Source organism: Mytilus galloprovincialis, chromosome 1, assembly GCF_965363235.1.
Source record: "Mytilus galloprovincialis chromosome 1, xbMytGall1.hap1.1, whole genome shotgun sequence".
In the NCBI taxonomy this organism is placed as follows: Eukaryota; Metazoa; Mollusca; class Bivalvia; order Mytilida; family Mytilidae; genus Mytilus; species Mytilus galloprovincialis.
Genome location: NC_134838.1, coordinates 11,871,291 through 11,883,086, shown reverse-complemented (window position 1 = coordinate 11,883,086; position 11,796 = coordinate 11,871,291). Strand labels below are relative to the sequence as shown.

At 33.2% G+C, this 11,796-nt stretch overlaps 2 long non-coding RNA genes across 2 annotated transcripts; both read right to left on the bottom strand.

Moving 5' to 3' along the window:
* Positions 1 to 316: 316 nt before the first annotated feature.
* Positions 317 to 2,243, bottom strand: LOC143065302 (uncharacterized). The gene is made up of 2 exons (XR_012975440.1): positions 1,383 to 2,243; positions 317 to 737 (listed from the first exon to the last, which is right to left on the bottom strand). It is a non-coding gene; the product is annotated as an uncharacterized LOC143065302 (long non-coding RNA).
* Positions 2,244 to 4,244: 2,001 nt separating this feature from the next.
* Positions 4,245 to 11,202, bottom strand: LOC143065298 (uncharacterized). The gene is made up of 3 exons (XR_012975439.1): positions 11,088 to 11,202; positions 5,740 to 7,754; positions 4,245 to 5,026 (listed from the first exon to the last, which is right to left on the bottom strand). It is a non-coding gene; the product is annotated as an uncharacterized LOC143065298 (long non-coding RNA).
* Positions 11,203 to 11,796: the final 594 nt, after the last annotated feature.

Below are 11,796 nucleotides of genomic sequence, written 5' to 3'. Positions count from 1 at the left end.
GCAATTAAATTAATAGAAGAAAATTATTCAACGAAAACTTACATGTAAATATGAAATTCTCTTTACGATATGAGTTTTTCTCATTGTTTGAGATTGTACAGTAGTACCTGTAACTGCTTATACCTATTTCTTATTCACTTTTGCTTGATAAACTCACTAAATATCATGTATATATACATTGTACCACATCTCCTTATTTTTATATGCATTCCAATAACATGAACAATTGTAATTCAATTCTATATACCAAAGCAAAATGAACTGCACCACTTTCATTCACTAGTATGCATCTTTTGGCAAAATACAAGTTCTTAAATGACACAAGATATATTTATTGATAAAAAAAATAAAATTTAGTATACAACTCTTTAACAGATATAAAAAAAAAAAAGCACAGCTGTGTCATAACTTGTGAAATCTGTGCTGAAAACATAGACATTGATGGTATTTGAGTAATTCCATATGTGAAGCTCAACATTAGCTCGTCAGTTGGTGGTGGACAGTTATAGTTCCTTTCTGCAGGCTAGGATGAATGACTTTTCAGGAAAACCAATTTCACAAATCAAAACTTTCCTCAAGATTTCTCCTACAATATTCATCCAGTTTAGTTCTTTTGGTTTAATTGGACACCGTCCTGATTTTTAATTTTGCAAACCATCCAGTCTCTTGCTTGCAAATGGTGCATGAAAATAGGATTGGTATGGCAGTAGACAAGTCTCTTTAAGTGGGTTTGTGCCCTGAAAAAAAGTTTTATAACTTAAGTTTTTTTGAAACTTGTGCAACACACATACCTAAATAACTATAACATAGAAGAGAGCATCATTCGTGTTAATGTTTTGTTCCTGTTTACATTGTCATTGATATTTTTTCAGAAAGCCCGAGGCATAGCTCATGAATTCCTGTCATTACATCCTAAATTAACATAATTACTGCTAGAATAATTATCAGTATGATATACGTACACTATCATTGTACAGCCCAAGTCTTCAGTATATATCATTGTTGCATTCATTCACTCCTGTGTTCAGTCGTTCAAAAATATTTATTAAACATCAACAAATGAACTTTAATAAGGACAAGAAAACACTAGAAAAGATACGTACATACAACCCGTGTTTAAGTGTATTTGAAAGAGAAATATATCTGGTTAAACGATGTATAAAGGAGGAAAAAATTGCGGATATTGCATTACGATGCTTTCTACCTAATAGCACGTGGATATGTTTACATATTTAGACTTGACCCAGTATGACCCGTACCTTGTAGGTCACCGCCGTCGTTTAAACACTAGACTACAGTCGTGTATAAGACAATAAAATGCTTAAGCCTGTACTATTTGTGTGAAGTAAATGTGTTTTTTCTGTACATTTAAATTGTTTTACCTGATAGCAAGGACGTATATCTATCCGTTTCCTTCTCAATTCACTTTGTCAATATTTCTTCGAGCTCCTTCAAAACATACGTATTACTGCGCCCGGAAGTGAAAAAAATATTAGAAATCCTCGTAAAATAATGCTATTTTCAATTTTGTGGAATCCATTTTGTTATATTTATTATATAAAGATAAAAAAAGTTACGATTAATTATGAATTTGCATATCATTATACGGAACGTTTATGGACTATTTTTCCATAGCTGTAAGTCGGTCATTTTGGCGGGAAATCATGTACACATACACACGTAGATTGGCTGGTACCTGATCGTAATGTTACACATCAGATATATCAAATAGCTAATACCCGGAACGTAGTACCGGGAACCAGGATAATACGTAGACAACATACATAACTAATACCGAAATTGAAAACGCTTTACGGTTTCTCGTTTATAAACTGAATTCCGCTTTGAATTATAGAAGATGCAATATTAATCATGTTCAGTCGACTTTTCATTGTTATATCAACGTCTGAACTAATTAAAAAATCTTTAGATCTCAGATAACACTCGAAATTGACCCGACCTCTTTCCACACGGAATACAAATAATGATAGTTTGTAGTCAGGTTGACTGCTTATAATGCAAAATACACATTAATAACAAGTTCTATAAAACGAACAATACACACTGATCGTTTCTTTAGTCCCCAATGTAAATGAAAGAAACAAAAACCATATCATACCATAAAAAGAAGAGGAGAAATTCGAACATTTCCGGATCTTTTCCTGGCCAAAAGACCCCCTGCATTGCGTATGAAAAGATTAACCTCATGACTTGAAAGTCAGGCCTTAAAGCACTGCCTTTAAAAATCATGCATCTAAGACTTAATTATCAATCTGTACACATCCAACATCCAATGGATTTCGTGTAAAGACGTTATAAACAGTCAGAGAAAACCATGGCCTTGTGCAATGCCATCATACAGGTATCGACAGATTGTACATCCATGAATGTGTATATCTTTATAGCATACAAGTAATATTTAGTTTGCTTTTAATTTACTGATAACAAAACAATACTTATACAAATAAAAACAATATTCAATGATCTTATTACAGTGTTGAATTGGTAACTTTTAGAAAAAGTTTATTTAACGGATCGACAAGTTTACCAGGATCGTTTCTAAATTTTCGGGCAAGGTTAACAACATTTCCGTTAAAATGAGGATATTAAGCTATCCTGTTAGAAAAAAGTTTTCTTCAGATACAAGTAAACTTCAAAACCAAATCTATATATCTATGGAAAAATTTAGTAAAGGTTTTAAATAATTTATGGTAACGAAATCCCTGGTTTAATAATATATCAGAAATACATATAGATTACGTTCGTTAAAATCAAAAACATCACAACAGACACGGGCATAGCGAACGAGCTGTGAAATATAAACACCATAAGATAGTGCCAAAGGAACATCACCATCTAAAAATTGAAAATTAACAATAGGGAACGAAAACGTCCCTTTTGTCGAAAATTTTAGTGTGGAGTTTCCCGTTTAAACCTAAAAGTCAGTAGGCTGTATACTATACAATGTTGGACTACCAATCATCACAGGACTTGGACAAACCATCATTATCTTTATGAACAAAACTAATTGAAAAAATCCCAATAAGTTTGTGATATTAAATATCGACAATCGATGAAAGTAATCGTACATACAAATGCTGCGACAATAAAAGGTTAGCGATACATGACCAAGAAGACAACTTAGTTACCCAGATAGTGTAGAAACACAACATACTTGAAAACGTTAAAAAAGAATAACCTATACTATTGAAGTACGTGTTGTTATTTGAGCATCAGGAACACAATATATGCTGACAGAAAAAAATCTGAGATGTTGATTATCCAAAAACAGTTTTAAAAAAGAAGATTGAGTATGATTGCCAATGAGACGACTCTCAACAAGAGACCAAATGACACAGACATTAACAACTATAGGTTAACCGTAAGACATTCAACAATGAGCAAAGCCTATACCGCATAGACAGCTATTAAAGGAAATGCAAGAAGCACTAGTAATGCCCAACTGAAATAGAAAAGATACACATATATCACTCACTTCGAAAAAAATTCTAACATCTTTTTTTCTCCTTCGAAATATATATCAAAAGGGAGGACTTTAATATTGCATCTATAAAAATGGATACCAAAATTTCATTTGAAAAAGTTGTTTTGGCAATGCACAACTTCATGTTTTTTCTAAATCCGTTGATAAAGATTTAAAAGCCATGGGATGTGTACTGATTGATATTTTAGCCTGAGAAAACATTTTTAATTAGCTTTTGACTAGCCTTCAGATTACTGTAAGATCGGTACTTTGTCAGTTTTTTGGAGGATGTTGTTTGTCGATGTCAAGCATTTTCAACTGGTTTTACTGTATGTTTGTATGGTTCTCTTGCATAGAATAGTATGGTCGATCGCTCCAGCCTAACTGATCTAATATGTGTTGTACAACAGTTCAATCCCACATGCTTAGAGACGACATCAAAAGTTCAATGAAGGATAAAAAACTTAATTCACATAGTTTTTTTACTGAACCCCACACCCCCCTCTTAACTTAATTTGGGAAAAATTGATTGACCAATAGGGATATATGTAAAATCGATTTTAGATTAACAAAACTTGCAGCAATGTTGACCCCCCCACCCCCAAACTATTTGATTTAAGTTTTTTATCCTACATCGATCTTTTGATGTCGTCCCTTAAATAAATAGTGTCAATACAATCCCAAGAACACCTTAAAATACCGTGATTATGTACTATCCATAGGGTGTTGGCCATTTGCTTACTAGTATTCTCAATAAATCTAAGTTTCGATGTGTTTTACTTTTGTCAGTATTTGTAGAAAACAATAGAAACATATATACATCAACATCAAAATTCTTTAAAAATCAATATAAAAAAAATCACTTGCATAACCCACACTAAAAAAATATAAACATTATAAATGTTTTTTAAACAAAAGATATAACCCTAATCATAAGTATCTGGTTTTTTTCGAATGCTGAAATAGGATATGAGTTTTTTCATAGAATAACGCAAATTATATACAAATACACTGAATTTGTCATTTGTCAATAATATTTTATCGATTTCATATCAACAGAAGGATACATATTTTTTTTAATTTCGTTAAGCGACTACTATTGGTAAAAAAAAATGCTTTATAATGAAAAATATGCAATTTCGCATCAAAATCTATGAATGCCCGTATAATTTTGAATTTTTGAATTGGAATGAAAATCGCTATAACGGAATAAGTTATTCATACAGAGTTTTCTTATTTGTGATCACAGATTAAGTTCGTGTGAATTTGAGAAAACGCTTTCAAACATTTTTAAAATTAATTATCACGGGTTTAATCGTTACTTTTTTGTAAATTTGTTATGTACAATATCACATCTCATTATGCCTTTTATGGACTGTCTTTGGTGAAGTATGTATACACCAACTCAAGATGCAAACGCTTTATCGTGTTGTCTGTCCTGGTTTTGGCGTCGACAGGTAACCAGTAATACGATGAACTGGACAATATTCAGGACGAATAGAACAGAAAACATACCACCAAACAGCAACGTTGTATTTTCATCTAAAAAAGGAAAGAACAATTATTTTATAAAAACTCAAATTGGAAAGTTTTTCTTTACCAGCTATACATGTTTGTATATGATGAATAAAGCAAAACCAGCAAGAAACAAGACAATTGAATCATGTCATCTGCAACAATTATAAACAAACAGGGCTTAATTCGTATAATTTAATGACTATAATAAGCCAAAACAATGTTTATTTTATATTTATAAACGATTACAATACCTATGTCAAAAATTTGTTTGTCTTCGTGTTGTTTTTACGTTGGGTTAGGACGAGTGGGTCCGTTGGTAGCGCTGAGGCAAGAAAACCAGAAAAACGGATGATATATAGATGATCTTTATAAATTGTTACATTTAATTGAAATGTCCCAATAATTTAATAAGGTTATACCAATGACCGTCAGAAAAAGTCCGTGTAATGTGTAATATTTTGATTCAAACCCCAATAAAGTACATTGCAATGTAGCGTTTATTAAATTTATGAAATAAAATCGTAAATAGATTTGTAGTGTGAATTCAGAAAGTAATGACAATTTATTGTTATATTCCCATGTAAACGAATCAGTACAAATTAGTCCAGGCTTAACATTATCACAGGTTCATTGTGAGGTATAGATTATCGACCTCCCAAACAAGTTCCAGTGGCTAATATTTCACATCGTATCAAATAGTTTAACTATAAACAACGTAAGACTTTGTTCATATTCACCTTTATCCGATTCACTGTCTTCATCTTTGACAACATGATCATTGAAGTCTTCTACAGGCTCGTTTGTATCACTCACGTCCGATACAACGTCGTTACCGAGGTAACTTCCACACTTTGGTAAACCAGGTGGTGGTTTAGGGATACTTGCGAAGGACTCGTTCAAGACAATCGCCATTCCATCGTTAGAATGCATATCAATGTGGCAATGTAGAAACCAGATTCCAGGAATTGTAGCCGGAAATCTTACAACAACGTATCCTCCACTGGGTACAATTACTGTGTCTTTTAGTACTGCTCCTTGTTGTACAATACCTGGGACATTTCCATTCAACCATGATGAATTGCTCCATGTGGCGCTGTTACACATACTCATGCCTGGTTTGGTATTTCCCCTACAGTCAACATCATTATTATCTTCAATTAATGCGCCTGTACTTTTATTAAATACTCCATATCCAACCTTAATTACCATAAAAGCATGTCCGTGCATATGTACCGGATGGTCATCAACTCGTCCTTGACCCATATTTAGGAATGTCATCTGAATTGTGTCGCCCGAATTTATTGTCAAAGAGTTCATGCATTGGCATAATTTTTCTTCCCCACATTCCTGGTCTGTACATTGATGTGGTAGTTCGTCGGGTTGTGTGAGTGCAGAAACATCTGGTAGCTTGAACTGTCGTCCATTTACGGAAGCTGGTCCTTCTTCTCCGTTATAGCCAGGAAAGGCAAAATTGAGAAAATACTCTTTAAATTTTCCTTGAACCGGGAGGGGAGTTAGAATATTAAGCACAGTACGGAGCTCGGTCAATCGAGTACAGTTTACATTTTCATTTTCAGGGTAAAAAGGAAACGGACAGTTTACAACAATACATTTGTTTGAAGACGTACATTTGGACTTTGAGGACGTAGGTTCTGATAACATGGCTCCCTCATACTGTAATATAGCCTCAGCCTTGGTCGTATATCGCCTATCTAAAGTTTCAGCGCGTACCATATAAGTTCCTATTGGCTGGTCCGCGTTCAAGATAAAATTGAATCGTTCACCAGGAGCTATGACAAATGACTCTGCTACTACAGGTACAGTTTCGTAACCATCAGCCCCAACAATTGTTAAGTTATGTTGATCAACTGATACTCTCCATGGATATAGAGCACCAGGTCCGATAACCCTAAATAAGTACTGTTTACCTTTTGTAACTTTAAATGTTTCAAGTGGCGCACCGTTATTAGACGTACCACTCCAGAATCGTCCACGCCCATTGATAAGCCCAGCATGAGTTCTATAGGGCGTATATCTAGACATGCCCAATTGCATTGATGGAAGTAATTTCGTTCGGTTGATGTACGTACCTCCTGCTTCTTCGAACAAATCATCAGCATCTGAACCATATTCATGATTCCATTCAAAAACTTGCATTATATGTTCTTCAAGCTGAATTTTATTTGACAGTTTTGGCCTTATTATAAATGCACCAAATAAACCATTCAATCTTTGGTGGCCCATGTGTGAATGGTACCAGAATGTTCCTGGTGGATTAGCTGTGAATTTATATTTGAAGGTTTGTCCTGGTCCTATCGGGCATTGCGTAATGTAAGGTGGACCATCCATCCAAGGAGTATCTTTCATGTCTACGCCGTGCCAATGAATCGACGTCGCTTCAGTCAACTGGTTGTTATGTACATTGATAATGACTGTTTGTCCTTCATAGACTATGATTGGGGGACCAGGGAGGCTTTTGTTAGCAGAAACTATCAGTCTACCAGAGGATCCCTCCCATCCATCTGCTGTCATTATTTCATCCATCTTGTACGAAGAGGCGTTTGCTGTGTCTGTGACGTTATAGAGGAATAGTTTGCCGTTGTGCGCATAGACTGGACCGTCTTCTGACATCATTGCTAGTTCGTAATGTATGTCGAGGGATGTTTCACATATCTTCGCATGAGGATCACATTCAAATGCAGTAGTTAATGTAACAAAGAGGAGAAATAACAACAGCTTCATAATGTCGACTCTGAAAAAACAAAATTACGAAGGATAAAAATTATGAATTGGAAATCATAGATGGACGATCTTTATATTCTCATGTGTGATGTTCTGTTATATTTGGCCTCTGCTTTTCTGCCAATAATCTAAATGATACTGACTAATCTATTCTTGAATTGAGTATACTATATTACTTTAAATTGAGAGAATTTAATGTTTCGTGCACAGTTTTGTTCACACCGAGTATTATTATAATTATATTGTCATTCAGTTATCAGCACTTACTACATTCTGGTGATACAAGTTTTTGTAACTATATTTTACCATTACAAAGGGCCATGCTTAAATCTTGTTACAGATTTAAAAATTGTAGTAATATATTGGAAGTATATTGTCTTTATCGCCTTTTCGCCGAACAAGAGACCAAATGACGTAGATGTAAGCAATATCAGAGGTTTTGTTGAATTTGATAAATCAATATTTAAATCATTATATGTTTTGTTAGACATTTATGAACACTCTTTGTCCTACGTCCTGTACTATACTTATATTTCAAGGTTTTGCTTTCTCAAGACTGTTTATGCCGTCTTTACACTGATTCTAAGTTAACAGATATACAGATAGATAATTCAGTTTGGGAAAACATGGTTTATTCATTTGTTGAAATTGGCTTCGAATTTTAGAATTTAGTAAATGGAGTATGGTTAGCGAGCTACATTGTTTGTTTCGTCTGTTTGTTACGATTCTTTGTGTGTTAATGGCCGATCTGACTGGTAAGTCTAGCCCTGCCTAACTGATTTCTAGTTTGCTTTAATGTTGTGTGGTAAAACACATGTCCGATGTTAGATGGTAGCGTTAAAGCTTTCACAAAAAGGTTTAACGTTGCAACATTATGTAATATCTTGTCTCAAGTCAATATGTTTGTTATAAACAAATCAGGTCGTTCGGTTACTCTTTTGTTTCAGACTGTGTTATACCTGGCCTTTTTATAGCTTAGTATACGGTATAGGATTTCGGTCATTGTTTAAGGTCGTACGGTGACCTTAACTTTACATCTTCCTCCATTGGTCTCTGTTGGATAGAAGTCATTGGCAAACATATCACATCTCCTTATGTTTACATTGCTGTTACAATAAATACACCAACATGATCACAGAATAACCAATCTATTACATTAAGAACATCAATAGTAGCTTGAACACATTAAACATTCACGTAAAGTTTTTGAAATCCGCTTATTAATTGATAGACTCATAAAAAATTCGAGTACCTTTTTTTTTGGGTACTCAAACTAAGAAGTCAATTAATCAAAATGCTCGATTTGATGTTTCAAGAACTTTGTACTCTGAGTTCTGAGTCAAGTTTTATGACCGAAAAGGTCTGCTAGATTACATACCGAGCTAGGATTCTAATGCGTCACATAACTTTGATATTTGCAAAAATGGAAGCCATTGTGGTAATGACGCACTGTCAATTTAGCTCTTGAAACCCGATTTAATTATCCACATAGTATCATTACGGTTCTTATATGCCAGTTGTATTTTAAAAGACAAATGTATCTACTAGCTATTGAACATCATTAAATGCACTTCTATGCATTTGGTCAACTTAAAACTATTGTCTGTCGATTTTCAAGGAGAATTTTCGAAAGTTCAAAAATATTTATTGAAAGTTTTTTTTTTTTTAAAGTTACGCATTTTTAAGATCCACCAGAAAATTTTGTCGTCCAGTAAAGTTTTTAGTAAAAAGAAAAAGAACAAAAATACTGAGCTCCAACGAAAATTCAAAACGGAAACTCCCTTATCAAATGTCAAAATCAAAAGCTCAAACACATCAAACGAATGGATAAAAAATGTCATATTCTTAACTTAGTACAGACATTTTCTTATGAAGAAAATGGTGGACTAAACCTGGTTTAATAGATGGCTAAACCTCTCACTTGTATGTCAGTCAAATTCCATTATATGTGTGAACAAAACAAAAAGACATAAGAGGTAAATTGTCACAAATAGGTGTACAGCAGTCAACATTGTGTTACAATCTTAATCAATATTAAAACAAAAAAATATGTAACAAAGAAGCACAAAAAGGCTTATAGACAAAATACATTAGCAAAAATGAAAGACAAGGATACACAAAATTTACAATATCACAAAAATAAAATGAGGGGATGTAAAAGTACAGAGCCACGTCATATGTATCAATGAAACTCAAACAGACATTTAGAAAGCACATATTTAGCAAAAATTAAGACAAGAATACGAAAATTACCATTGAACAATAACACAATGATGGGATGTATAAGTACAGAGCCACGTCATATGTTTAAAGAAACACAAAAAGGCAGATTGACAAAGCACATAAGCAAAAATGAAAGACAAGAATACAAAATATCATAGAACAATAACAGACTGACGGGATGGGATGTATAAGTTCAGAGCCATACCAAATGGACATCATAAAAAAACCCCAGACTAAACAGTAAAATAAATTCATAAAGACAAATGAAAGTAACAAATTGTTATTCGAACACGTCTACTTTGCAGTTATGACGTTCACTTGACCCTGTCCCATATATTTCATCCTTTTAATAGGAATATAATTTTTTTTATATTTCAGTATCAACCTACAGCCTAAATATATAAAAATAATAGAATCTGAAGCCAGATGATGAATCAAAGTTTTTTTTTCTTTTATAGGTTTTCAAGACAGAATAGTCAACTAAAACACGCCTAAACCTAAAAAAGTGTACTCGACTTTCTCTTCTCGCTGAAATTATTGCATATTGTTGGTATCCCTCCCCGCCTCCCCCCCCAATTTTTTTTTTTTTTTTTTGTTATCTTTCTTTGATTTTTTTTTCCCGGCAGAATTTTTGTTTATGCACCTACCACAATCGACTGTTTGTTGAAAATTTGTCTTTAATTTAAAAGTTTACAAATATCTCGACGAAAAATTCAATAATTTAAGTAAAACACATACATAAGATGCATACAATCCTAAATTAAGCACATCCATGAAACTTTCAAAGAAATAAAAACAGATGTAAAGAAATTAAATTGACTAACCTTATATCTTACAAAGAGTTGCATTTTTTTTTAATTTTAACTGGGTGTCTGCCTGGTTTAGGACATCAAATTAATAAAAATATCACAAAGCTTGTCATTCACATGTTTCTATTTAAATGAAATAAAACGATCATATTCCATATAAAGGAGACTTTTGTGCGTGAAAATAACGACAAAAAATACAAAATATCAAATACCAAATTTTAATTGCCTATACTTGTGAAATTGTGCTATCAAATCAAGCTAACGTTAATGGAATACTGTATACACAAACGTTTGTTTAAAAATGTTCTTACTTTTTCCGCATTCTCGTACCACCAAGCTCCTGATTTATTACTGGCCTACAAACAAAATCTTGTTTATTATATATAATTTAATTTCTTTCGTAATGCGCAGAGTCCTTATCTGATGACCTCCGTTTTGAACAGTTATAAGAAACCTTGAAGTTAATTTTAAAGCTTGAATTTTTAAGTTGCCTGGAAGGTAGTCCCATGATTAAAGAATGTTGCTTACACAATGACTGGAGTTTAGGCGTACTCAAATGACCTAATGACGATTAAATAACGTACTTTGGGTAGGTCGTAAACAAAGAAAAAATGGAACCAGAACCAATCGTGTTAGGGAGTAGTTGACTTTGGCTAATAATGTACATGGCAATTCAGTATTTCTATTTAGAACGAAACGTGATTTTTTTTATCCTTGCTCTTAGAAAAATTCCTTTTCATCCATCTTTTGAAACTGTGCAGCATTGCAACGACATTGTACAACCAGAAAGGGAAAGTTACAGCAACAAATAATTCGTCTGTGATGAAGGTAGACATTTGTCGTTAAATGGTCATATGGCTAACAAGACAGTTTTTAAAAATTCGAAAGTATTTATGTCAAGTTTAATAAATATATATAACGGACATTGTTCTTTAATGATTAACTAGTTATTGTTGATAGTTTGTTTTTTTTATTCTGTACGCGACATTAACACATAAATTACTCAAAAGCAAGACATAT